The sequence below is a fragment of the Ochlerotatus camptorhynchus genome, unplaced genomic scaffold (assembly GCF_037179485.1).
Source record: "Ochlerotatus camptorhynchus isolate MF236.1 unplaced genomic scaffold, CSIRO-AGI_Acam_v1.1 ptg000485l, whole genome shotgun sequence".
Taxonomy (NCBI): domain Eukaryota; kingdom Metazoa; phylum Arthropoda; class Insecta; order Diptera; family Culicidae; genus Ochlerotatus; species Ochlerotatus camptorhynchus.
Genome location: NW_027040970.1, coordinates 584,018 through 611,122, shown reverse-complemented (window position 1 = coordinate 611,122; position 27,105 = coordinate 584,018). Strand labels below are relative to the sequence as shown.

The 27,105-nt window shown below is 36.5% G+C and overlaps 1 protein-coding gene across 2 annotated transcripts in view; it reads left to right on the top strand.

The window, feature by feature from the left end:
• Nucleotides 1–12,115, top strand: part of LOC135712485 (ras-interacting protein RIP3) — a 28,006-nt gene extending 15,891 nt beyond the window's left edge. For both annotated transcript variants that reach the window (XM_065235427.1, XM_065235428.1), the window contains exon 7: nt 11,668–12,115. The gene's annotated coding sequence lies outside the window, so the exon portion shown is untranslated. The remainder of the gene's footprint in view (nt 1–11,667) is intronic.
• The last annotated feature ends 14,990 nt before the right edge of the window (nt 12,116–27,105 follow it).

Sequence of the window (27,105 nt, the reverse complement as noted above, 5' to 3'; positions counted from 1 at the left end):
GAAAGAATTTAAGGGAAACGACATTGATAAATCAAACGTTGTGTCGAGAGAACTTTTTGACTGTTATGGCATTGAAACATAATCAATGCCGTAACAGTCAAAAACTTCTCTGGACACAAGTGGCAGCTGAAATCAACCATTTTGTGAAGGCGACATGCAAATATAAAAAAAAAACTGTGGGAAACCCACAACCGGACTATGCTTGAAAGCAGTCGTGGTTATTTCGATAGCCCCTTCAAACTACCACAGAAAGCTGTTGATCGTTTCCCTTGTACTTCTGGATCTTCCCGTCGTGGAAGAAAATCTTTGGCGTTCGAAGAAAGCAGCGAGGTTGTTAAGAGACGCAAGACGTCTGCAATGCGGCCTAACTACCCAACAGATGAACTTGCATTTGCAACCCAAATGAAATTACGTGAGGATGGTAAAGAAGATGCAGCGTTCATTGTAAAACAGGCAACGCTAACAACTCCGACAAGAGTCGTGAAAATGGGTTCGGTTATGCAATCATCCAAAAATGGCTTTGTACCCTATTCGGAGACGGAAGCTCTTGCGTTAATATTGGATCTTAATTTATCGAAAGACCAATACGAAAAGTTTCGTAATGTAGCTCTGGATCGGAATGTGCCTTTGTACCCGTCATACTACAAAGTGCTGCAAACTAAAAAGTGCTGTTATCCCAATACAGGGACAATACAATAGTTTCGGAAACGTCTGCAGAAGTGAAACTAAAGGATTTCTTGGAGCACACGACAATGAGGATTGTTGATGCAAATGCGTCCACGCTGGAAAAGTTTAGTGATGACGAATTGGAGAAAATGATGATTAAGTGGGGATTTGATGGCACAACTGGATTAAGTGAACACAAGCAAGCACTTGACGATGATGACGGAACTAAATCCGATGCAAATATGTTTGTTACATCCATTGTGCCTATCAAATTGGAATCAAATGGGAACATTTTCTGATCCTCTCATCAGCAGCCTTAGAGCATCTCGAGACAAGCCGATTAATGACCTCTGTAGCGATGCGAAATACATGCTTGGTGTGGAAGAGAAAGATGAAAATGTTTTTGATAACAATATTGTGTAATCTTTGTTAATATTTTTGATATATTTATATATACATGCATACAATGATGTATAACGTAATACGTTAAATCATTTAATTATAATATAATAATAGCTAACTGAAAATTATATATTACCTTCAAGTAGACTACTGTGATTTATGATTATGGCAATTACTCTGATGTCCGTGGTCAAGACCTTTTTGAAATGCAAAATAATCAACGAGGATACTAAAAAGGGCAAATGTTTCAATGGAATTTGAGATCACTTTTGAACAAGCTTTCATCCTATTCAAGATTCACCAGCCGGATTTTGCCGGATTTTTGTCTGTGAGGGCACAAAATATGTAAAAAAAATTACTAAATTTGTGAATAACTCAGTCTGTGTAATCGATACCTTTGGACGTCTTTAACAAAGTTTTGTATTGTAATAAAATACAAATATTTGTTGAACATTATAATCTTCTAAAACCTATAGTTTTTTGAAAATGTTATAAAAAGTGAAAAAAATTTAATTTTGTTGAACCGTCATATTAAACGCTACGTATCTCCAAAACTAAGGAATATAGAGGATTTGTGTGTTCAGCAAAGATTTTTGTAGTAAAATTATCTACAACTTTGCTCCAGACACCACATACCTATCTTGTAAATGTAAAAAGTTAGATTTTGCAGCGCCGCCTGTGGTGGAGTTCCGAACTAAAACCTATCACTAGTCTTTGCGCCTTATTTTATGCAAAAACTCTTTTAAAGACATCATAGTGAAAAAACCGGCATTGAAGGCGCAAATAAAGAAGTTCGTGATATTGAGCATTCAAACCACTGTGCATTGTATGCACAGGTGAAACGGGAACCTTATTTGTACGATGGTGTAAACATTATCACGCATACGGTATACCCTTCGGAGTGTTGAAACACCCTCGGCGCGATGACACCGATAATGACCATGCATCAGAACCCTAGTCTCAACCACTTCAAACTAGCGAACATCGAATGGAAGATTAGAAATCACATAGTTGAAAACTAACTAACTAATTTTTCCCTTCTTTCAAGATCATCTTCGGTGGACAAAGCCGAGTCTTGTCACTATCAACATGGCATGAAAAGTAACAAGGACTAAGATGTGTTCCTTTGTCCACTGAAAAATCCTGTTTCCCTAGTTTGAAGTAGTCAGGATTAGGAATCGGTGGTAGATCTTACATCCCGTAACGTACCTCGAAAAGGTGATCTATCCACGTTACGGGGCTAATTTGGAGGTTGGTGTGTCTTTATGGAGCATGGAACAACTTTAGCGTGGTCTACTTGCCTACCGAAGAACCTGGATCAAAGGAAGGTTGTTTACAAGAGTCGCCAGGTCCATATTTTTGTGGTATCGTAATTTTCACCTAGGTTTGGTAAAGTGGTTTTATTTGTCGCATAATGGGAGATGCGAAGCGATATATTGTTCAATGTTGGCAACGCTTAAATAATCGATTCGTCGCCATCGGTTGGAAGCAAGCGTTTCTCACGTGCATTTCACGAAAAGCTCAATCGTGATTCTTCGATCGTTTGTTTACGTTTGTAAATTCGTGAAAGAGAAGGAAGAAGCTAAATGAACACATTTTTGGTGAACAGATGCAGAAAAATGATTTTGATGTTTTTGAAAAAATTAGGCCTTTCACTACATCTGATCATAAATTGAATGATTCGAGGTGACCTTGATTATTTCTAATATTAAAGGACTGCAATACTTGTATTCGCTTTAAAAAAATTCTTCGATTTGACAGGTCGAAATTGGTTCGATTTTGGAGTCCATATTCGCATCACCATGAATGACCATCGACTGAATAATCCCGATCACCCGTAACCCGTAATGTTAGGCTACCTTACATTATACTATATTTCTTTTTCACTTCGTTTATTTTAATTGGCCCTATCGCGGAAGCTTGACGGAGCCGATAATTCTGTTTCGAAGCTTTACAAATAAAATAACAAATATCACTTAAATCTACGTTACTGGTGGTTCATTCGAGGTTAGAAAGTTTACATTGTTCAGGATAAGATCAGGTGAGGAGCTCTGAAATGGAGTTTCGTTGTCTTAACAGAGAATTATTTCCAGTAATTGTTGCGGTTCTGATGTCCAATCAGGTAGGGCCAGGTTGGTCCAATTCCATTTTAAATATCCATTTTGAGGCATTATAAGGTCTGTATACGGCATTAATGTGACACTTGTTAAGTGCCACGGCTAGCTTTTGGACGTGAAAATTTTCTTAAAATCATAGACGTTTGTCTGTTCTTCACTTATTTAGGACCTAGTGCTTAAAGAACTAGGAAATAGAGTAAAAGAATGCTTAAGACAAAAAAAGAGATTCGCTTCAAACTATGGCGATCAGCATTACCGTCACTTTGGCACAAAAATAAAAGCAGAGACATAAGTAAAACACAAATACAGATGAATCAATTGTAAACATAAGCTAAATTAAAAATATTTTAATAAAAACACGAGTGTGCAAGTTCAATGTGGTCAAATAGAAATTTTTGAAAAAAACAAAAACCCGTAATAGCACGAAAAGCAGCTAGTAGTCTTAAACAATAATCTGAATTCGTTTCCTGTCCGATTGAAATGTACAGACCTTAGGTGACACATTCCTTTTTTTCAAAGAAAAACTATTCTTTTATAAAAAAACTTGGAATATCTCGGAATCTTAGATTAATAGCTCAAAATGTCTGATTGGTTCGTATACTAAATTGACTTAATAATTGAATAACTATAAAAGAAATCGATTGGTTTTCCCTTTCGGTTGTGCCGTTTCGCCGGATACGGCATTTGTCGTAGCTTTGCGGAGCAGATATACATTGTTTGCATTACAAAATTACTTAAAACTAACGTTAGTAAAGCGGGGGCTGTTTACTCGGGGCTATCTCGAGATTAGGGGTAACAAATTGTAACAAATGGATGGCAGGGTAGGAATTGAGAACACAAGGTTTGGAGAGCAATGTGCTCTTGATCTCGAACTAAGCGACATCTGATGAAAATGACAGACATTTGGGGGAACACCGATGGGCAGCTAACAACTTAGGAGACACAAGATGACACTAACTACTAAATCCTCAGATCTATCCGTTTTAAAAACACATAAATTAAATTCCAATAGCCGAGATTTCGGCTCGCCAAGATGTCTCTAACGGGCCGCATAGGTTGTTTTCCTCGGGCCCTGAGAGATGCGGATAGCTCGGATCTAGCAACACAATGGAGGGTGCATGACCAAAGCTGAACGATCTCGTGATAACCACTATCAAAAGCATACAAATTGCCCTCTTTAGCCAACGAGTCCACTTTCTCGTTACCCGGAATAGAGCAATGAGATGGGACCTAGACTTAAGTGATGGTATGGGATTTTTCGGTGGAGTGAAAGGATAGTACGAAGTCCACCATGTTTCACGCACATTCTGACGTTTGCTTATCGATGTTGCCATATGAGTAAAGAGCTACAGAGTCGGTGTCAACACCAATTAGGCTCAGATGTTGGTCAGGAAATACGAGGAGTGCTTCATCGGCCTCATTGAACGAATAGCCTCCAACGAGCTAAGGCTATCCGTGTGAGGCAATTTGATCTACTGCGTAGAATATGGCTCCTAGTTCCGCAACGTATACGGGACAGGGTTTTTGCAGTTGATATGAGGCGCTATGAAATTCGTTGAAGATTCCAAATCCAGTGGAAGCGTTTATAGTTGACTCATCTGTGAAAAAAATCCTATTTCTACTGACATGGTAGTACTTGTTTGCAGAAGTTAAGGGAACAATCATCGACCAATAGTGATCTGGTATTCCACGGATTTCTTGCAACACGGTCAGATCAAAATTTACAGTCTTGGAGGTAAACACGATTGGAATTGTACGAAGAAGGGCCAACCTCCAGCGTCATGTACTCGTAATAGAGACACATGAATCTTGTTTGAGGATTTCTGTCGAGCAGCTTCTCAAAGTTTTCTATTACCAATGGGCTCATTACTTCACAACAAATAAGAAACCGGAAGGACAGTTCCGCGAAACGATTTGTTGGTGAATTCTGAACTGTCCTTTGAACAATCGAATAGTTCTTGTCCATCTGAACAACTTTACCCAATATAGCAACCAAGCGAAAGCAAACAATTAGTATCCAAATGGAACATCAGCGCCTCCTGGTGAGTGAATTCTGAACTGACCTTTTCACCATACAATAAATCTTTTATAACCTGATTAGCACGGCCAAAAATTCACCTTCTTCTGTCTGGTTTTCAAATTCTTAACGACGCTATGCCTGCTCTCCAATGCATGAATTTGTATAAAGGTTGAACATGAAAAAATCTGGACACGAAAATCTTGTTGGTGTTTAAAAAATGCATTTTATTTTTCATAGTTCAACGTAACAGCTATACATTAGTAGGTATTATGCTTGTTGAAAGACCATTGTTTCACTCTTCCTTCTTACCATAGGCCATTGCTCGAACTTTTCTTCGTACACGGCCCATCATCTTTTGCATGAGCTCTGTTCCAACTTGCTTGGCTGCCAAATTCCATTTCCGCTTGAAATCCTTCAGGTCAATTGCAGTTCCACCCTTTTCTTCAGTATGTGCTTCGCATTTGACCAGTATTCCTCAATTGGTCTTAGTTCCGGAGTATTGGCTGGATTCATCTCCTTGGGAACCACTGTGACCCCATTTTCGCTGTACCACTATTTGGTGGAATTTGAGTAGTGGCAGCTTGCCAAGTTCGGCCAGAATAGACAATCCACCTCATACTGCTCCAGAAAAGGCAATATTCTCTTCCGTATGCATTAATTTGCTGGTTCATGGTTAGGTACTTCTCGAAAGTTTCGTTTTTCACCCCCCAAAACTGCAGGCAAATTGCTTGCCAGACAAGGAACTTTTTGGGGAATTTCGACTTCTTTTTGATTTTAAATTCTTGCGGTCAACCGAGGTATAAAATTCCTGCCCAAGAATTTGATCAAAAACTGTCAGGATTGATTAACGATTTACTTGCTCCGGTGAAGCTATGATGAAAACAAAGGCACTAATCCTGACAACCAATGCCTACTGTGATTCTATACACTCTTGACTTGATTCAGTGAAATATTAAAAATTTACTCAAAAATTGCCTGAATGGCAGCGTTTTTAATGTGTCCGGATTTTTTCGTGTTCATCCTTTATTGTGTAACAAGTACAATGATACCTTATACCCAGCGAAATAGACACAATTTCTAAGCTGAAAAGTTATCTGGACCGGGCCGGGAATCGTGCCCGCCGCCTGCGTAATATCGTGCCTTAAGGTGATAATCTAAGGAAGCCTTAGCGTGAAACTATAAAAGCAAAAATTTCAGCTTCCACAAAACATACAAATTTGAAATTTCTACTCCTTGTTTGCTGTGCTACTACAAACAGAGAATAGCAATTTCAAATTTGTTTGTTTTGTGGAAGCTGACATTTGTGTCTTTGAAGTTTCACGCTAAGGCTTCCTTAGAGTATCACCTTAACTATCTAGGCTACCTGAGGCCCCAAAATAGCAACCTTTTTCTAATCCAGATGTCATGTAAAAGTAAATAATTTGAAATTATATGACATGACTGTTATTCAATTCTAAATTAAGCTTTTTGTCGTTGAGTAAAAAAAATCACTCTGTTCACATTTAAGATCGAGCATAGACAAGAAGTTTTAGGGTCTATTAATTAATCTAGGCACAGTAATAGTAATAATTATCCTTTACATCTAAGGCCATTTGCAATGCTGTTGTATTTTATATAGACTGTTTCAATTTGAAACTACACCAGAAACGCACCCCTCGCAATGCTGGGTAACAGTTTCGTGATTCGAGCCCTTTTTTGCATCAATTTGCAACTGCTCGACTATTATGTTTTATTTCTGAGCAGGTTTGAAACACGAATGGAACTCTGTATCAAATTTTGTTGAACTCTTGATATTTTTATGTCTTCAGGTTGATCAGGTATTATTCTATAGATCTTCAACTATCCATCAATTCAAATCACATTTGTTAGATGTTCTCTCATGATACCAGGTTGCTCAGAAATTATTCAGTAGACCAGCAGGTGATTAGAGATCCTCATGATAAACTTAATATACCTTTTCAAGACTTCAGATTGATTAGGTATCATTCTGAAAATATCCAACAGTCCAACAATCCAAATCATATCTCTCATATACGCTCTCATATGATACTAGGCAACTCCGAAATTATTCCAAATACCTTCATGTTTTTTTTTAGATTTCCATAAAGTCCTCTGGATACTTTTCCAAGACTTCATCTCCCAGATATTCTCTCATGATACTAGGTGACTCATGACCTTCAGCTGATCAGAGATCCCCAAAAATTTCTCATAATTTTTTTTTTCAAGTCTTCAGGCTGATCAAGTATTCTGAAGATCTACAACTGTTTCCCAAAATCACGTCTTTCAGATATTTACTCACGATACAAGCTAACTAAGAAGATGTTTCAAAGACAATCAGGTGATCAGCGATCTCCATAAATAATCAATAATCAAAATGATTTCCCTAAGATATTTTCTCATATGATATCAAGCGACTCAGACATTATTTCATAACCCTTCATGTCATCATCAGAGATATTTTTTACTACTACTATTTAGATACTATTTAGATACTATTCTGAAGATTCCAAAATTCAAATAATGTCTCTCAGGAAACCAGATGACTACTATTTTTTCCAAAGATCTTCAGGAGATCTTCCAAAACTTCTCTCGATATTTTTTTCAATACTTCTGGTGAATCAATTATTCTGAAGATCTTATACTGTCCAGTAATACAAATCATGTCTCTCAGATATCCCTTTATGATACCTGGTTGTTCAGAAATTATTTCAAATGCCACCAGATTTATAGCAAACTTTGCACACGCACACATATGTTAAGATCAATAAACACCTTTTAAAACTGTGCGTTGCGCTGATCGCGTTGCAGTTTCATTTATATTTCTGACAGTTTCAAATTTTAGAACTGTCGAGTAGTTTGAAACAATTTTGAAACTCAGTATTGCGAACGGCCTAACTTATAGCGAATTGGTTTATTATTCAGGTTCAATCTGGATCGGATATGCTTGTTTTCTGACAAACGTCAGTTAGATAGTTTGTTTTTAAGGTTGAGGATCGCACTGACAAAAAGTTCGGTTTCGAACTGTTCCGACCAGTTCCAACACCGATATAAAATGAATTCACTATAAGTAGCAGTATTTGGAACATCATTCCCAAATATCAGCCCTTTTGAGAGAATTCAGTCGCGTGTGAATCTTCAAAAAACTTAAAGCTCTAGATTCTCATGAATTTTCAAGCGCACACGCTCACATCACCAAAAATTAATTCCAGCTTAAAACTTATAAAACCGCTCAAACGTCTGTTGATGGTATGCTCATATATGTGAGTGCACGGATAGATTGGTGTTCACTCATTCGAGAAAAAAAGTGGCATAAGCTGCGGGCAACGTTTACTAATCATGAAAAATGAAAAATGAACATTTAGTGCCGCAGCTTGTGTCACTTTTTCTCAAGTGAGTGAACTCAAATCTATTCGTGCACTCGTCCATGTCTGTTTTGTTAGATTTCCATCGACAATGGACGAGTGCACCGATGGATTTGAGTTCACTCACTCGAGAAAAAGTGACACAAGCTGCGGGCAATGTTTACTAATGCGCATTAACATTTAGTGTTCATAATTAGTAAACATTTCCCGCAGCTTGTGTCACTTTTTCTCGAGTTCATCGGTGCAATCGTCCATAGACGAGTGTACGGATGGATATCAGTTCACTCCATCGAAAAAAAGTGACACAAGCTGCCGAAAATGTCCATGAATATTGAATAATGAACATTCAGTGTTCATGATTAGTAAACATTGTCATTTTTCAACTCAAATCAAGAAGAACATGACAGTTACGTTCATGAATGGAAAGTGTGTTTTCAAAAAATGAAAAATAAAGATTCAACGTTTATTTTTCTTTATAACTATAATAAAAAAATGCATTCTTGCTCGTGAGATTAATTACTCAAATAAGAGTATTACTCAAGTAGCAGCTTTCATCCACAACTGAAATTTTATATACCTGTTAATCATCTGATTTCATCGTACTTCACGTTTTGGCTGTATCCCATAGGAACGTATTTTTCACTTTCACGACAAATCAATTATGGACAGAAGTAAATAAATTTGGTAGTTATGATTTCATATATTGAGAATCCCGCCCAGAACATGTGAAAAATAACATAAAAATATTATTGTACCAGAAGGAATTCAAGAAAAACTGCCAGTAATCAGCCTGTTTACTGCAGTAACTATTACAAAAACAAAATGTGGGTACACCTATAAGAATAAACATTAAAAAACCTTCAAATTGACGTTCTAAGATCACGAATAGCTTATTTGGTTGTGGAGTAATCTCTTCTGAAAGTTGAAATTTTTAAAACTCTCAAAAATACAGGGTTGTAGCCCAGAAGGATCTAGGTACTTTAGAGCAAAATCAAAAAAGGCGTTTGTTCAGGATGCCAAAATAAGCGTGTTGGCCAAGTTTGGCTCAAATCGGTGACATCGACCACAGGTGGTGTACCCACTTGAGCTGGAATGACCCATATTCAAGATGATTTTCGTGGAACATCGAGGAAAATTTTACTCATTGAGATTGAAGTTTTAGAGTTTGAGATTGAAGTTTAAGAGTTTTTTTTTGCAAAGCTTCAAGTGCGCTTTAGCAAATGCGTTGATTTTGACAAATACCGTGATCTGCTCTAATTCAACGCAGCTCCTAATACCGGGTGTCACATCAAACAGTGAATATTTAGTGACGTAGGGCGTAGCAATACTCCGTCATACGGGAACCATTTTCTGTAGACGACTCAAAAGCAATGTAAACAGACAGCTTCATCTAACATTCATACATCAAATAGATGTATCACGAGTAAAATTGCGACTGATGTAAAACAAATTCTACGGGGCAGTCAAATGATCGATTTTATGGGGGTGTGCCGAAGCGAAGTGAAGCATGACGAATTAGGATTTGGATTAGGTTTATATGGCTTCTGCAAACGTTAGAGTCATCTTTACTAAGGCATTACTAGTTTGAAAACTGGCTACATACACATATAAAACAATATTATTGATAGAATAAGAACCAGGAATTTGGGGAACACATTAATTTTTAATACAGGTAGGGTTTTTTATCTAATTTCCGTCCTACTAAGCACATCCCGCACTTTACTTCTCTTTTTTGAAAGGGTTTGAACAAAACATGGAATGTTTTTTATTAAAGATAACTTCTTAATTTATTCACCTTTCCATACGTACCATTGGATTTGATAAAGAGTCCAACAATTTTGAGATATTAGTCAAAATTATTAGTCTAACACTGCTTCTTGATTCTAAATTCGTCCTACGAGTATAATTTCCGTCCTAACGCATTGAAACGCCATTAGATTTTCTTCGTCCTACGGATGATGGTAGAAAAAGTATATTCGCTAGGAGTGCTTTTTTGGTTTTGAGAACAATTAGTGTAAATATTCATACAATGCGCTATAATAAGCTTTATGTTGTGGCTTACAAACTAACGGATCTGAACAAACGTATTATTGATTTGTGCACGGTGAATTCATTGACATTATTGAAGATTTCTACTCGATATAACGGAAATGGGCGATTACGACGAAGTAGCGCTCTTCCCTATATCTCAATTTTAACGACACGACACTTTGCACTTTCATCGCCGATTTCTCGCAAATGGCAAATTAATCACACAAACCAGCAACACCATCGAGCAGAAGAAATGTTTCCCTATCTATTGGCAATGTTGAATTGTAGTCGTGTTTTAAATCGAGGTATAGTTACCTGTACCGTGGTTGGATTTTAGTGGCGCAATAGCTTCAAAAATGTATGCTCGACAATCTAGCTGGATCAACTGAACAATGATCTGGACAATCTTCAGATCATCTGGATGCATCCCGTTCGTTTTATAATTCAAGTTCCACGCCTCAACTGGGCGCAATTAAGTAATTAAATTAAGTATTATTATTGAATTTGGAACAAAAATTAGAAATCATATTTTTGCATAAAATGTTTACTATACACAATTAAATGATGGTTGAAGAACTGATTTTTACCTAAAGCGTCCTTTACCTCAGGGTAATAGGGAATGTCACGGTAGAGCCATCTTTTCCCCCAAAGAATTAAGGGAAAATGAGCATGAACATCATGTTTGGGTTTCTTATAGTAGTTTCCTTATAAACTTCAAATGGTTTGCGCAAAGTCACACTGCAAAAAATAAATTTTAATACTAAAGAGGATGCACTTCAATCATGTCGTAAATCTCATGTAATTTTTATGGTCACAAAAATAGACAAATGCAGTAAAAGCAGCGTAATGTCAGTTCATGCACTGTATTAATGATAATTTTGTCCTTTTTGACAAGTAATATTACACCATATTTTTTATACGATTGAAGTGATTTTTGATGTGATATCAAAATTAAATTTTTGCTGTGCAGGTTTCAATTGAAAGATCAACTTGAATACATTATGCAGTCTCAATTTCATATTATAGGTATTTGGTGACTACGTTTCAACTAACTAACTCATTCTTTCAGACTCTTTACAGCCTCAACACGTCCGGTGTAGCATCCAACGTGACCCAGAGTATAGTGGTGCAACCGCAGAACAATTTTTGTTTCCTGTGCCGACAGAGCTGTGGCAGCCAGGCAGAATTCGCTGTTCATATTCGAGGACATTTTGTAGATGGAAAGATTTCCGCTACCACGGTGGATTCGAATACACTAATTGCGAGACATGTAGACGTTCACAATGGCAGCGTTTGCAGTTCAAGCACCTAAATAAAGACCTGGCAGTTGGTGTTTGGTTCAGTGTCCCCTTGATTTGAAATTTCCTAACCGAATTTACATATCCATTTGTACAGTTATCGATTTTTTCTTGTTTTGTTAGAAAGTTTTTATGTTAATCTGTCGAAGAAAACAAAAAGACTCTTACATGCGTAAGCAGATGTGGTGAAAAGGATCTTCTAAAGACCGAGAGCCATTAGGATTTTTTTTTTAAGCAGAATCAAAATTAGAGAGATGAGTAAAATTATCAAGTTTCATTGAATCATATCGCTCGTTATGTATTTTTTTTTTATTATTATATATCCGATTTTCACTTCCGTCCATACCCGACCCGGTTACTCAACAAGCGGGGGTTAAAGCCGTTTGCATGAAAAATCAAAAGTAAGATATTCATTGGTAGAAGCTGCTTGAGGAACCGAACACTTTACTTGAGAAACGTCCGAATTCAACCGAGTGCATCGCGAAACTCAAATAACACCTGCTATGTTCATGCTTAGCTTTACGTTAAATGGCTTTGGCATATCGTGCAGAGATGACTGTGAATTTGATTAAGCTATTTTATCAAAACGTGAATGGATGGGAGCAAGCGTCAGTCTTATCGAATTAGTTATGCATGGTTGTCTGGAGCATGTGGTCGCGTTAAGTGCTCTGATCTGCATTTGCAAAGAAACAAGGTAATTAGCCTACGAACGGTTCGTTGCTGACGATTCGGCTAGGCTGATTCTGTTCAAGCCACACGTGGCATCATGCCGGCAGCTCAATTTTGTAATCTTGACCGCACGTGTTTCACCGATCTTTTACTTCACACTTTCTCGCAGCGCATCACCTGTAATGGTGCTCGCCTGGTTGTCTGCGCGCTGCATCTGATAGCAAATCTTAGCCCCGAGGTTTTGAACGGACCAATAGAGTAGCATACGGTGAATAGTAGCCGACGAAGCAAAATATAAGAGTAAATCTTGATTGGTTTTACTTTTATGTGTGAAAGAGGAAGCATACACCTTTTGCTGAAAAGCGAAACAACTTGTTCAAGTGATAGGAAAATATTAACTGAAAGAAATAGTGATATTTTTTTTAGCTTTATCGAGGAGAGGTCTCTAAGAGATTGAACCATCATCCATGTGAAAGGATTCACTATAGGGAGCCGATTTTTGGTGATTATTTGGAAAGCAAAATTTAAAGTGCAAGCACGCTGTTGATTTCTGGCGCAGTTATACAACCTTTCAATTGCAGAGGGTGTGGATCAAGCGGAGGTTGTACATTTACCAACAATAAATCAAACAACATCAAGAAAACAGAAGGAATGTGTTGCGTCGCCTCTTGATCGCATTTCTACTTTTCAGTTTTTCGAACAATTTTGCATTCATGGCAATTACGGTCAGTCATTAAGTAATTAGAAAAATTTAAATGTGCCATTTTTATCACGTTTATTGGAAATTTTACATGATCTGCATCCATGTGCAAACGATGAACTTCTGCCCGCAGCATCGAGTCGGTATGCCAATGGAGTGTATCGTGGGTTTTCCAAGGTGATCGAACTTTTGGCACCAGCCGAAAATGGACCAAACGCCTTATTGATGTCCGAATTGAGCGCAGCATTAGAGTTACGTATATCAGTGTTGGCCGTAGTCGTTCACATGCTTATCTTTATAGGCGTGCGCTGCAAGTGGTCCGTCTCGATTGACCATGAGAGAAAGTTTGAAGCTACATGAATGATTGCAAAATTTGGAACTTTTCAACTGCGTTTTGGTTTGTGTCAGGAATTGATACAATTTTGGTGCAAAGGGTTCTACGACATTACCCCAAGTCTATTAGCCGGAATGCCATTATCCCGAATTCGACTATCCCGTAGGACCAAATACTCCAAATACCACATTACCCCGAATTCCATTACACCGCATGGCATTACCCCAAATTTCGAATAGATATTCAAAATTTGGGGTAATGCCATTCGGTGTAATGGAATTCGGGGTAGGAAGGAAATTATTATTACTATTAATAACTTTATTAAATTGAAGAGCTTTTGATCATTTTCTGTTTGTTTTGTAACTTTCCCTTCAAAAAGTCGAAAGGAAAGAATATCGATAACATAGTTGAAGATGCTAATTTCAAATAACAGACTATAGTGGTATTTTTTATACGATAGATGGAGTAGATGAAAGCATAGAGTTGATAGTTCCGTTAGAGTACGGCAGTGTGCAATTTTATATAGATAGTAGATAGCGAGCTAGGACAACTTTTTAAGGAAGGTACAAATCGGTTTTTTCATCTCTCTTTACCAAACTCCCCCTTTGGAGAGGAATGGTGAGGGGTGTCCCCCCCGCCACCACTGGCAAAAAGAGATGAAAGCCGACCGCTCAAGTACCAACGATGTGTTTGAAACAGTTCTACCGATTTTTTATCGCACTTCAGTTGTTATTTGAAGGAAGGCATCCAGTCGTAGGTTTGGATATTGCAACTATTGTTTACCCCTACCACGATATGTGCTCCTGTCGATAACATGTTATACTAGGTGAAACAATCAAATTTAACTTAAACAAAAACAAAACATAATGTCTCTATCTTGGAGATCAGGATGGTTAATCGATAACGGTCGATAATATCAGCGTTAACGACGGAGATGATGAATTTGCATTACATACGTTATCGCATACGTTATCGATGGATATTAATTAAAAACCCTGTTGGAGCTGACAGCTTTTTTGATACATGAGCAGTTTTTTGACACATGCATGCTATTGAACAATATTACTGAAATACTTGTAAGCCATTTCTCTTTCTCTTTGAGCTCACTCCTTAATTGAAACAGATAAACGCTTTTGGACAATCTAGCTGAAACTGACCCGAAGGAAAATTATTGTGATGGCATATTTTATTCGTGATGCCAAAAACCACGAAATCATTAAAACTCGAAAAAACTGCTCAATTTTGAAAAAAGGAAAAACTCTTCAAAATATTGCAATTAAATTGCTCGTCACGCTTGAATATTTAAATTTTCAGGAGACGTATAACATTTCTTCCATCCCGGAAAAATCAAAAATCGCAGTCGGAGATCTTTAAAAAAGTTTTCCAAGTCTGAAAAAATATCTAAGTGTTAAATATCTTGAAAACATAACTGTGTAAGGAAGTTCGTCAAAACTTAATTAAAACTGGAAAAACTGAAACAAGTAAGATGTTGTATCCAAGCCACGCATCGTTTTCTGATGACAAAATTACGCATTTACGTGCACCAAACGCACGGAATTTTCAGTTTATTCAATAGATAATAAAAAAGCGAAAATTGTTTGGAGGAATTTCTAGCTAAAATTTTACAATCGCGAGATATTCGCGATCAATCATGTAAATTATAACTTTTTGTGATTTTTTCTAGTGTCCCGGAGAAAGTGTTTCTGATAAACTGACAAGGTCAGATAGATCATTGTGAGAATTTTTATGTACCACTTCAATACTGTTACGCATTTGACCACATTAGTTTTTTCCGTGATGGTTGAGTAATGCTGAGCTATTAGGGTATTCAGCACGGATGAGGCTGGCGAGCTGAATGTTGTTTCGAACGAAGGTGACGCGCTTGGCATAGATGACACACAGCGACTCACGAAAAGCTACTGAATCCGATCAGTAGCGGTGCGGCTTCTTCTTTCTTCTTCGGTGAATGGACGCTCATGTGGGCTGCAGCTCGTTGCTTGTGGGCAGCCTTTCGTTGTGTACTGGAGAACAATGTTCAACGCCACGTACCGAAAGCCCTGCTGCTGCTAATGACGACCGACCGGACACCACCACACACGGTGATTGAATAAGCACTGACCGGAGGAAATTAGATTTTGAAATCTGTGGCAGGCAATCGGTGATAATTTGTATCACGATTGCAACAGTTGGACATTTGTGTAATTTTCAATAGTGACATATTGAAAATTTGTAAAATGTTCATTTTAGCAGCATTGAAGAAAAATTTCCAATCGATTGGCTTGCTTAGAATTAAACTCCATCCGCTATTGACAGAGTTATAAGTGGTCAAAACCTGACCACTTTTTGTAACGCGATCGGTTTTGGTTTTTTGAAATTGTACCCCAATATGTTGCCGAAAGACGTAATCCTACGACAAAAAATGGGTTCGATGACCATTTGGCCTAATGATCGTTCGGCCTAATGACCATTGGACCTAATGACCCAGCATCCAAACTTAAATACTCGTAAGCCATTTATTTTTCTTTGAATTGGCTTCTTATTTAAAACATGAGCAGTTCTTTGATAGATGAAAGCCATCAGCTCATATATTGAACAATTTTTTTTTCACTCGTATTACTTATGAGTAACACAATATAAAATGTGTGTATTTTGCACTTCTTAATTTGAAATCCATCTGTTGCAGCTTCATAAATCTCGAACCTCTTATTTGTTAGCATGAACTGCAACCATTTTCATGATCACGTTCTTTCTTTTGCGTTATATTCTGGATACTTAGTTAGACATATATTTATTTTTGAAATTCAGCGAAATTGAATTCAGGAGCAAGTAACTTATTAATGCCACATTGTCGAAAAACAAAAAAGATCACATTTTCTTATTATGGTATTTATTTAATATTTTTCAAAATACTTCGATAACTGAATAATATCAAACAAAGTTTTTTACCACGAGGATACCAAAACAAGGTATTACAATATTGATATGTTATCGGTTAGTTATCGCTTCTTGCTCGGGATGTGATTGTGGGAAATGGTTCATTCGGGGTAGTAGAATTTGGGGTAGTGACATTCGGGGTAATGGAATTCGTGGTAATGTCATAGAATCGGTGTGGGAAACGGAGGATCTTTGATACATTTTTATATCAGCTAGATATCAGTGACTTTTTTGTTCCATGCTCTCAATTTCAAAAATCGATTACCACCGTTCCCCCTTCATAAAAAAAAGATAGACACACCCAACCGAAGGATGTATGATTTGCTTACAATTATTTGGGATTCATCATCACAGGCTGTTAGTAGAGATCGCATGAACGAAGGATGGGATATACCGAGCTGTGGTTTGGTAAGAAAATCGAGAAAGAAAAATGTGGAGTGAATTAGTGAGTGAAATGAATTATACTGAAAGAAAAGGGTTGCTGACTGGGACTCGAACCACGAACGTTGCGATGTTCAGAAATATGCTTTCTCCACTGCTCTCTCCATGCTGCGGAATTTGAATAGGTTAAAAGCGAATAAGAAGCGCACTTTTTTTTCTCATACTCGGCTTTGGATGCTTTTTTCTGCGGGAATTGGAGCAAGTGTGTGCGTCGTTCTACGATGCTGTAAATAAAAAGCTGGCGGGTATGTCGAACGCGTAGACGGAAAAAAGATAAAAAATCATTGCATCGACTGCATGGTCAACTTATATCATTCTTTGCGGTATTCGCTGCGGAGGATGATAGGAAATTCAATGTAATAAATTTTTGGATTACGTGTACTTAAATACAAGAAAAATTAGACTAACACGCGTTTCAATAAATCTTTACATACACTGTCGTGAATATACTAGAGTCTATTGAATTGTAATGGAGTTTACACATTTCCAAAGGTCTATACGTTTACGATGTGCTATGTGGAAACCCCTATTTAATTTGTAGTTTAAATTCAATGATAAACATGCGCCTGAACACTTTCAGCTACCGTTTTAATGCTGTGATTGACAAATCACAGCCAAACAGATGTAACGCTTCATTGTTTATTTTCGTTCACGCATTTAGCGGTTGATTTGAATATCATCAGTTCCGCGAACTACTCGCCACAGCGCTGGCATCGGATCACTTTGACGTTTCTTTGCATTCTATAGAACTTATATGCAATATTGTTTGCGATTTAGCGAGCAAGCTTGTTTTCCGCAAGAAACCCGAGAGATGTCGTTACTGAGGTCCTATGTTTCGAGATACTATGTTTTCAACAAAAACTTTTTCAAAGAGTTATATATGTTTGTCTGTGGACAAAGCATATTGCATGTCATTTTTGAAGACTAGTGTAGTAAATACCGTGACAGAAAATCCAGATCCGCACAAAATACTTAATACGAATGGCAGTAGTATTCGCAATGCTAATTCCACATTATTACTAAGTCCAAGGGAGACGACTCTATCTAAGATTCAAGGAAGATTTTGATTTGCTGCAATGAAATGCACGCGTAGCTTTACAGAAAATTTATGAACGGTTTGCAATGAGACCAGATGGATTTAGAAGCAAGACATTGTAGAAGAATTAAATTTAAATTGTAGAAAGAATTTAAGCCATAAATTGCAGAATAATTTAATAAACCGCCAACAATTTGGGCTAAATGTCATACTAAAAACTTAAAGTAGCATGTTTTATTTTCTCTCCGGTGCTGTCAATTATTTAATTGTGGTCGTTTATGATTCCATCTGCTGTGGTGACTTACAGAATAATCGATATAGTAGGCGATGCTAATATTTAGAATTGCATTTTTTTTAAAACATTGACCGATAATTGCCTACTTCTTGTCTAACTCTTTACCGTAATGCACGATATACCGGAGGGTTCGTTAATCCAGACAATTATTTTAAATTAAATATTATGTCTGAATAACTGCAACATAATAAATATGTGTAATGGTTTTAAATTATACGTTATCAAATTTGCGTGATTATCAACTTTTAAAAGTGTCTGTTATTTTGCTATTATTTTGAAAAATGTTACCTAGTGTCTCACTTTCCGGCAGGTGCTTCGAAAAATTTGGTATTTTGTAATCGTTAAATACAAAAAAAAAAAAATTGTAGTTCTGTGGCGAACGTTTCAGTTGATCATGAGTTAACAAAGTCACATCATGTCAAAGTTGATCATTTTGTATGGAAATCAGCATGCGCTGTTATTATGTATTAGTCTGAGGCATAAAATCTCTGATCACGACTTCCTTCGGAAGGGAAGTAAAGCCGTTGGTCCCTGCTTCATGAGTTGATGGGTCGATAGGTAGGGTCCAGGTGTGGGAGCTGCCACACTGGCGTCGGTAGCATTGGTGCACAGCACGGAAAACAAGATCCATTGAAAACAAATCAAGGAAAAGAAGAAGAAAACTGAGATTTTTTTCTGAATACATTTCATGCTGTAAACCAATATTTTTTTTAATATAGTGCAATATGGTGTATGTGCCGTGATATGAAAAATGATGTGATATGTGTTATTTTGGATATCACTCACTTTAACAATTATTTCTCATTCTCATATCTAACCAATAGCATATTTTGATATTAAAAATAGGAAATCTAAAAAAAACTGTTTTTGCTATGTCTTACCTATATGAAAGGGAAAATGACGTATCAGTTAATAATATCACTGCTAAAGAAATTTGTATGACTCTTGAAAGTCTCGATGCCGGCAAAGGACCTGGTCTTGATGAAATACCCCAATTTTTATTGAAAAAATAGCAACTAGTTTTGTTAAACCATTGTTTTGGATTTACAATTTATCTCTCAAAACAGGTGATTTTCCGAAAATTTGGAATAAATCATTTTCAGTCCAAATATTTAAATCTGACAAACGGTCAGACATAAAAAACTATTGAGGTATTGCAATTATGTCAATCCTAAAATGTGCACCATTCCATCCATCGACCTTCTTGCGTCATGTGAATGTGTAAAATTTTCCATAGTTTTCCAAGAAAAAACTGCTTGAATATGAGGAAAACCGACGAAAAATTTTCTCAGTCTAGGAGCATACTATTAGATTGAGTGAAATATTACTAACTTTCCCCCTTATTCAAGAAGTATTTCCGGGAAAATCAATGAAAATTTAACTCACTAACTGAGTAACCTCAATTTGCACTTTTGAGTCCAATTCATGGCAATAAATATGGGAATGAACTCTATAGAGTTTATAAACTACCTCATTTTCGCCAGATATATACTAAAGAAATACATCCCTACATCCGTGTTCATGTTCATTAGGGTGGGTCAACTTAACAACCTCCTGCTACCCACTGCTCTTTCAATCTGTATTGCGGTTTCAAACAGCTGTGCCAAATTTGATCGAATTTGGTTACTATCTAGATTTGCGGAAGATTTGAAGGTAGCATTGCCGGTGGTGTATTAATGAGCGTGATTATCTCTCACCCCAGCAGACCTGGGTTCCATCCCAGTCATCACCGTCGGGATGTTCTGAGGCATAACATCTCTGATCACGTCTTGTTGATCGACTGGTGTGCAAAAAGTTTTTAATCGTTTACTTTAGACCAAGTGCTCCGCGTAGCCTTGTAGGTATGCGCGGAGCACTAGGCTTTTAAAGTATACATTTAATAACTTTTTGCACAGAAGTCGAATCGATTTGCGGTTTTAGACAAAGGTGTGCTGAATAGTTTTGCCAGGTTACCTTTTCCTAAACAAACCTAATAACCTATATAAAATTCTCCCTCAAATCAAGATCGTAACCAAATTCGCTCAAATTTGGCACAATTGTTGACCCACCCTATCGTTCATACATTCATTTGAACATATTTTTTTCGTTTGTGTTTCATTCTCTGCTGACAGGTCATCTTTAGGCCGCATCGATTGCACACCCGTAACCACATTAATAACAACTCCATACTACGGCTACGTAAAGCTGCAAAAGTGATTGACCGTTTGTGTACGTCTGTGGTAATTGTCAATTATGTTTCCATGGACGGTTATTGATGAGCATCGCTTATTTTTTGGTTGGATACAACTAAAAAAAAAGTTCAAGTTCAATGTGAGGCACGAAATGGGTGGAGCTAGTAATTAAATCCGTTACGGTACCGTTGATATCTTATTCTTCTGTTCCGACATGTTCAACTCGCGGACATCATAAATTGTTCGTTCAATAAATTTCACTTTCGTTTAGGATTTGATCGATGCTTACTTAACAGTGATGTATTGTTCAGTTAGCAATAGAGGAACGAGTAGAAAAAATTGCTCTTCCGATTTTGCAGTTGATTGATTGATTTCGATTTCGACTCGACGGAGTTAATTTTTGAAAATTTCAAATTATTTACTGCCGTTACCGCTGTGTTTGACGAAATATTATATCATAGGGGTGATGGAAACAGCAGACGCTGTTCGGAAGAGCCGTGAATCAGCTAAAATCATTCGTTCAGTGATGGAGATCTGTTGGATGCTGTGAGTAATTTTGCTTAATGGATAGATGATCAGGGTCCATGATTGAAGCTTAGGGTAATCGTTGAATGGTTACCATCGATCAAGTTATTTATTGATGAGTTAAATAATGAGGCGCTAACTAGTATGTTTGAAGAATCACTAGTGAATAACAATGAAATAAAAAAGGAATTTTTTCATCATTTCAGTTCATCTTTCAAACATCCGGTACACCTTTGAAATATTCCATTAAATCCAGTTGCAGCTATTTCTAATATTATGTTGAATGGATTGCATGAAGTCACATTACGTGATGGTGTCATTACACAGTAGGGATGATCGATAAATTCATGTTCGGTAAAACAAATAAAAGCCTTTAACATAGATAAAAGCTTGCGTAGTAATTAACTGATTGCGCTTCCATAAAGCATATTCATTCAACATGCAACGTTGAATTTATTGATCGAGAGAGACCACGCGCGGGACGTAAGGCTGCTGTATGTCGATTACCACATCGTACTGATGGAGTGGAAAATCCTTTGAGGAAAATTGAAGCGAAATAAGATCTTAATTGCCAATGATTACACGTCAGTGGCCAAATGGACCATTTTCGTGATTCATCGGTAGTATTTGACTAGTAATTGTCCGTTTGCAGACCCCATTTGCATGTTACGACTGCATTTAGACTGAGTGTGGTAACAATTAATTAAGGATATTGTGACTTTTCCGTACCCAGGTGTTAATCATATCAAATTGGACAGTTAAGACCTTATTTAATAATTAAATGTTATGCCATAAGGGGGGAGAGAGGTCGATCACCAATCCTAAATCACAATTTTCACTATTTTTTGTAATATTTTCGGTATGTGGTATTTTCGGTGAAAACAAAGTGAACTATCATTGGTCGAAAAATTCTAGGAGGGGCTAAATTAGTTTTTCGAATATTTAAGTTAGGCAACTAGCGAACAATTTTGATGTGTATGCCGTAGTTAGGCCAATGGATGTTTATGTATTTATCTAGTTCGAAAAGGTATTTGAAGTTGTTATATTTTTCGTCGCGTTTTTTTCGATTTTGGGTTGATAAGATTTTTCTAGAAAGTGCGTGAGTATAAAAATTGAAGGCTATTTAGTATGTATCCTTTAGTATTTTTAAATGAATTTTGGTCGTGTGAGCTGTGATTTGGGTTTTCCGTTATTTTCGGTTCCGTCGTGAGATTTGTATTTACAACGGGTCCCAAGATATCTCATCACTGCTATGACCAGCTTGGCTCATTTTTGGGTTTGAATACTCGTTAAACAGGTCCTGTATGCATGATTAAGGCCGATTTTTGAAAAGTGGATGTAGAAAGAAAATTTAAATATTTTTATGTTTTTTCATATTAAAAATCGACAGTTTTTTTTTATTTTTGTATTTAAAAAAAATAAATCCGGCTTTGTCATGTACATGGGATACAGCTTGTGAGTCTTCACATCAAATTTCAGCCAAAATGGTCTATCCTGTCCTGAAATATCGTGGTACCCGTAAATCAACTCAAACGCTTTAGTAGTCAATTATTTACAAACAGAAACATTTCACCTCAACACGTGTTTACTAATGCGAATACGTATTTACCTAAATCGAATTCAACCATTTTTGAAAAATCGATTTTTTGGTCGATTTTACATATATGTAACCCCTTTTAATTTTTGTAAATTCTTTGGTCGCGCGTTGCTGATCTAATGGGGAAAAATGAACGGAAACATACATCTAATTGTGTACTACTGAAATTCGCTGGATCAAAAATATAGTTTATATAATTTCTGTAGGTGACCAATTTGCGGAAACGAATGGAAATGGTTTCATCCTGAGGAAAATACAGAAAGATTGAGTTTTTCGCTTTTTCTTCCTAAACAAAAATTTCCCTTGGGAATAAAAAACAAAAGAAAAACTTAAACTTCCTGTATTCTCCCCAGGATAAAACCATTTTAATTCAATTCTGTAAGTAGTTTACCTAAAGAAATGATGTGAATCATATTTTTTGTTCCAGGGAAGTTCAGAAATGCTACTAAATAAAATGTATTTTTTCGTCCACTTATCCCCATTGGGCAATGGTTGGTAGTGTGTTCTCTCAGTTCCATGTGTTATCCGGTATGAACTCTAATGTGCTGATATATTGTTTGGTTGCTGTGATGACCAACGCCTTTGTTCACGAAGTGTGGTGTAATAGAATAGATACCGAAAACACGTTCGATCATGCAGTGCTTGGTTTTTGGCTGATCTCAGTGAAACATATAAATTATAGGGGAAATGTCTCTAATGTTGGTCTATGGATCTAAGATTGGGCCCATCGCTAAAAATCTGCTATTTATCAATTTTATCTAGTTGAACGCGTTATTCGGACGTTACTTATGGATATTTTTGGTAGCTATTGAAAATTTAGTCGATTGCTGAATTTATGTATGGGCCCAAATTAGGGACACTAAGGCCGACATTACCTGCATTTCCTGGAAGAAAAGTAAAGCAATCTAATTATTGCGTGGCTTGAATTGGCTGGAGGAAAATGATGGTCATTCATTTCGGTTTGTCGGTGATTATCTGCCTTATGAAGAATTCATACATTTTTAATATATTGTACGAGTTCCGGGTCGTTTATGCCATTTGTGAAACAAGTGAATGCAAGGGTGGCGCAATTTGAATTCATTATTTATGAATCCGCACCATCGCGAGTTTATTCCAGTTGAAAAACATGCATATAAATTTAACTTTATTGTTCTTGATTTCCATTTGTTAACCGAATTCTAGATCACTCGTGATCGAGGTTATCCCGATCGCGAGTCATCTAGTGTTTGGTTTTTGCACAGTAGGTCGTTTTGATATGTGTGAAACATATATCAAATAGGCACGACAAATTATGGAGATATATCAATCTTTTCCCAGGATGCTTAGCAGGCTGTGTTAGCGTTGGATTAGATTAGATTAGATTAGATTAGATTAGATTAGATTAGATTAGATTAGATTAGATTAGATTAGATTAGATTAGATTAGATTAGATTAGATTAGATTAGATTAGATTAGATTAGATTAGATTAGATTAGATTAGATTAGATTAGATTAGATTAGATTAGATTAGATTAGATTAGATTAGATTAGATTAGATTAGATTAGATTAGATTAGATTAGATTAGATTAGATTAGATTAGATTAGATTAGATTAGATTAGATTAGATTAGATTAGATTAGATTAGATTAGATTAGATTAGATTAGATTAGATTAGATTAGATTAGATTAGATTAGATTAGATTAGATTAGATTAGATTAGATTAGATTTGTTTTGATTTGATTTGATTAGATTTGTTTTGATTTGATTTGATTTGATTTGATTTGATTTGATTTGATTTGATTTGATTTGATTTGATTTGATTTGATTTGATTTGATTTGATTTGATTTGATTTGATTTGATTTGATTTGATTTGATTTGATTTGATTTGATTTGATTTGATTTGATTTGATTTGATTTGATTTGATTTGATTTGATTTGATTTGATTTGATTTGATTTGATTTGATTTGATTTGATTTGATTTGATTTGATTTGATTTGATTTGATTTGATTTGATTTGATTTGATTTGATTTGATTTGATTTGATTTGATTTGATTTGATTTGATTTGATTTGATTTGATTTGATTTGATTTGATTTGATTTGATTCGATTAGATTAGATTAGATTTGATTAGTTCATAGTGTTCATTTAATGAAACCTACTCAAATTTAATTTTCAAAAATCTAAAAATCCTTTCAATCATGTAGGGCTGTTGAAAACAATGGCGATGGGCACCGGTCTTTCAGCAGAGCAAATAAAACGTACAATTGTAATATTTGCCACATGCTACAAAGCTGTAATATTTATTTAATTAAAATACATATCTAAGTACAATACATTACAGCCCTAATAAAAATTGTATGGTTAATTTGCTTAACGACGTGTTCTAGGTATCATCCAAACCATGAATAGTTCAATGATTTGGGTTATCGTTCGTTTATGGTTATTTTTTATTAGGTAGTACTTACAACTTCGGTGTTTTCTCGGATTGGAATAGCCAACAGAGCGATTTGCTCTTCCAATGCGCACGTGCCGTCGCTTGCTTTCACTTATCTATTGTGACTGTGATCATTGACAGCACGGGCGTGTCCGAGAAAACCCCGAAGAACAAAAAACAAACACAACAATATCACACATTTCCTCAAGGGATCCGTCGAGTGGTTGCAAACGCAACAAGGGCGACTAGGGATAATGAACATGGGAAATAAAATAAGACTGTTTTCGTGGTGAAATCAGGCTTCTTTTGACGTAGGACTATTTCTGTGATTTATATATGGGAGTACACTTTGTGAAAACCGAAAATGGAAAATGTAACAAATTTATTAAAGATTTTTAACAATAATAACTCAGCTGCTCCTGGACCAATTTCAATAATTTTATCACCAATTGATCAGAAATAAATGATTATTTTCAACAACAAACTATTGAAAAAGTGGTAATGCCAAGCATTGTCCAATCTACAAATAAAAAGTGATAATTTTATCACCGTTTTCATGAAATAAACGTTCTTCCCAAACCCAGTCGTCATAATCGAGTACCACTTGATTGCACAGCATTCTGCTTTCACCTGAAAAAATATAAAAGAGTGCTGCTGTCTAGCCTCAACTCATTTTCGCTTCGGACGGTGTGGTTAGCAGGCAGCAGAAGCAGCAATAGCAGCAGTAGGAAGGTGGTGATAGGTTAGGTAATCCACTCTACCTAACAAGCAACAATGACTGATCGTGGCAAAGGAGGAAAAGATCTTGGTAAAGAAGGCGCCAAGCGTCATTCCAAGGTTCTTCGAGATAACCGCCATCCGTCGTCTGGTTCGCCGCGGTGGTGTCAAACGTATCTCCGGTCTGATCTACGAGGAGTGCTGAAGGTGTTCCTGAAAAATGAGATCCGTGATGCTGTCACCCACACTGAACACGCCAAGTGTTAGCAGCCATGTATGTCATCTACGCTTTGAAGCGACAGAGACGCACTCTGTACGGTTTCGGATTTTAAATAATCACCAACTTTGGCAACAACACGGCCCAGGGGCCTGTTTGTCCATATTCAGAACCACACGCCCCCAACGACCACACAATGCTCTCCAGAGTTGTAATCTTGTAACCAAACTTGGATGCAGGGGAGCAAGTGATTTTGATCGATTCTCTTCACCAACTTTCTCTTCTAAAAAATTACTACAAATTTGGTCGCCTACAATTCAAAAACGGAAAGAGTTAAGATAATAGATGATCGATCAATTAAAAGAACTAAATGCTCTTCACATTTGTTCCGTCCGGATTAAAAGTGGACCAGACGTTAACGTTCCTATGCAGATGTGAATTGGGATTGATAGAACGCAAATTCGGTGTTGGTTTAGAGGTGCTTCAAGTTCATTTGATGATTTTAAGGTAATTTCTGGCTTATAATATTTGTATCTCGAGACGAGACTGGAACCACGAAAACTGCTGTAACAGCTTGCATATCAAATCTCAATATACTATCTACCAGCTTTGTTACAAGAGCCTTACTACTTAATAAGCTTTTAATTAAATTTAACTTAGCTTTATAATAAGAGATATCTTAAAAACTGAACAATTTTATATTATTTATACTTGTTGTACGAACTTTTCTCTCATATAATAAAAAAAGCACTTTACGGCATAATGTTTCTTACACTTTTCTCGACATTTCGTCCAACAATAGGTTTTTGGCACTCAGTTGCTGCATGATCACACAATTGGTCAAAAAGATGAGCCCCCAGACAGGAAGATGCCCCAATGAGCGGGGAGAAGAGCCCGTCCTTTATCCACGAATGGGGAGTTTGGTAAAGAGAGATAATAAACCTGAGTTGTACTTTCCTAAAAAAGTTGTCTAGCTCGCTTTTTATTCTCTATATGCAATTTTAACACTGCTGTAGTCTAAACGGAACTATCAATTCTATACTTTCATCTCCTCATCTATCGTATAAAAAATTCCACTTCAGTCTGTTATTTGAAATTAGCATCTTTAACTATATAATTTGTGTAAATTGTATAAAACAGAATTAGTATTAATGC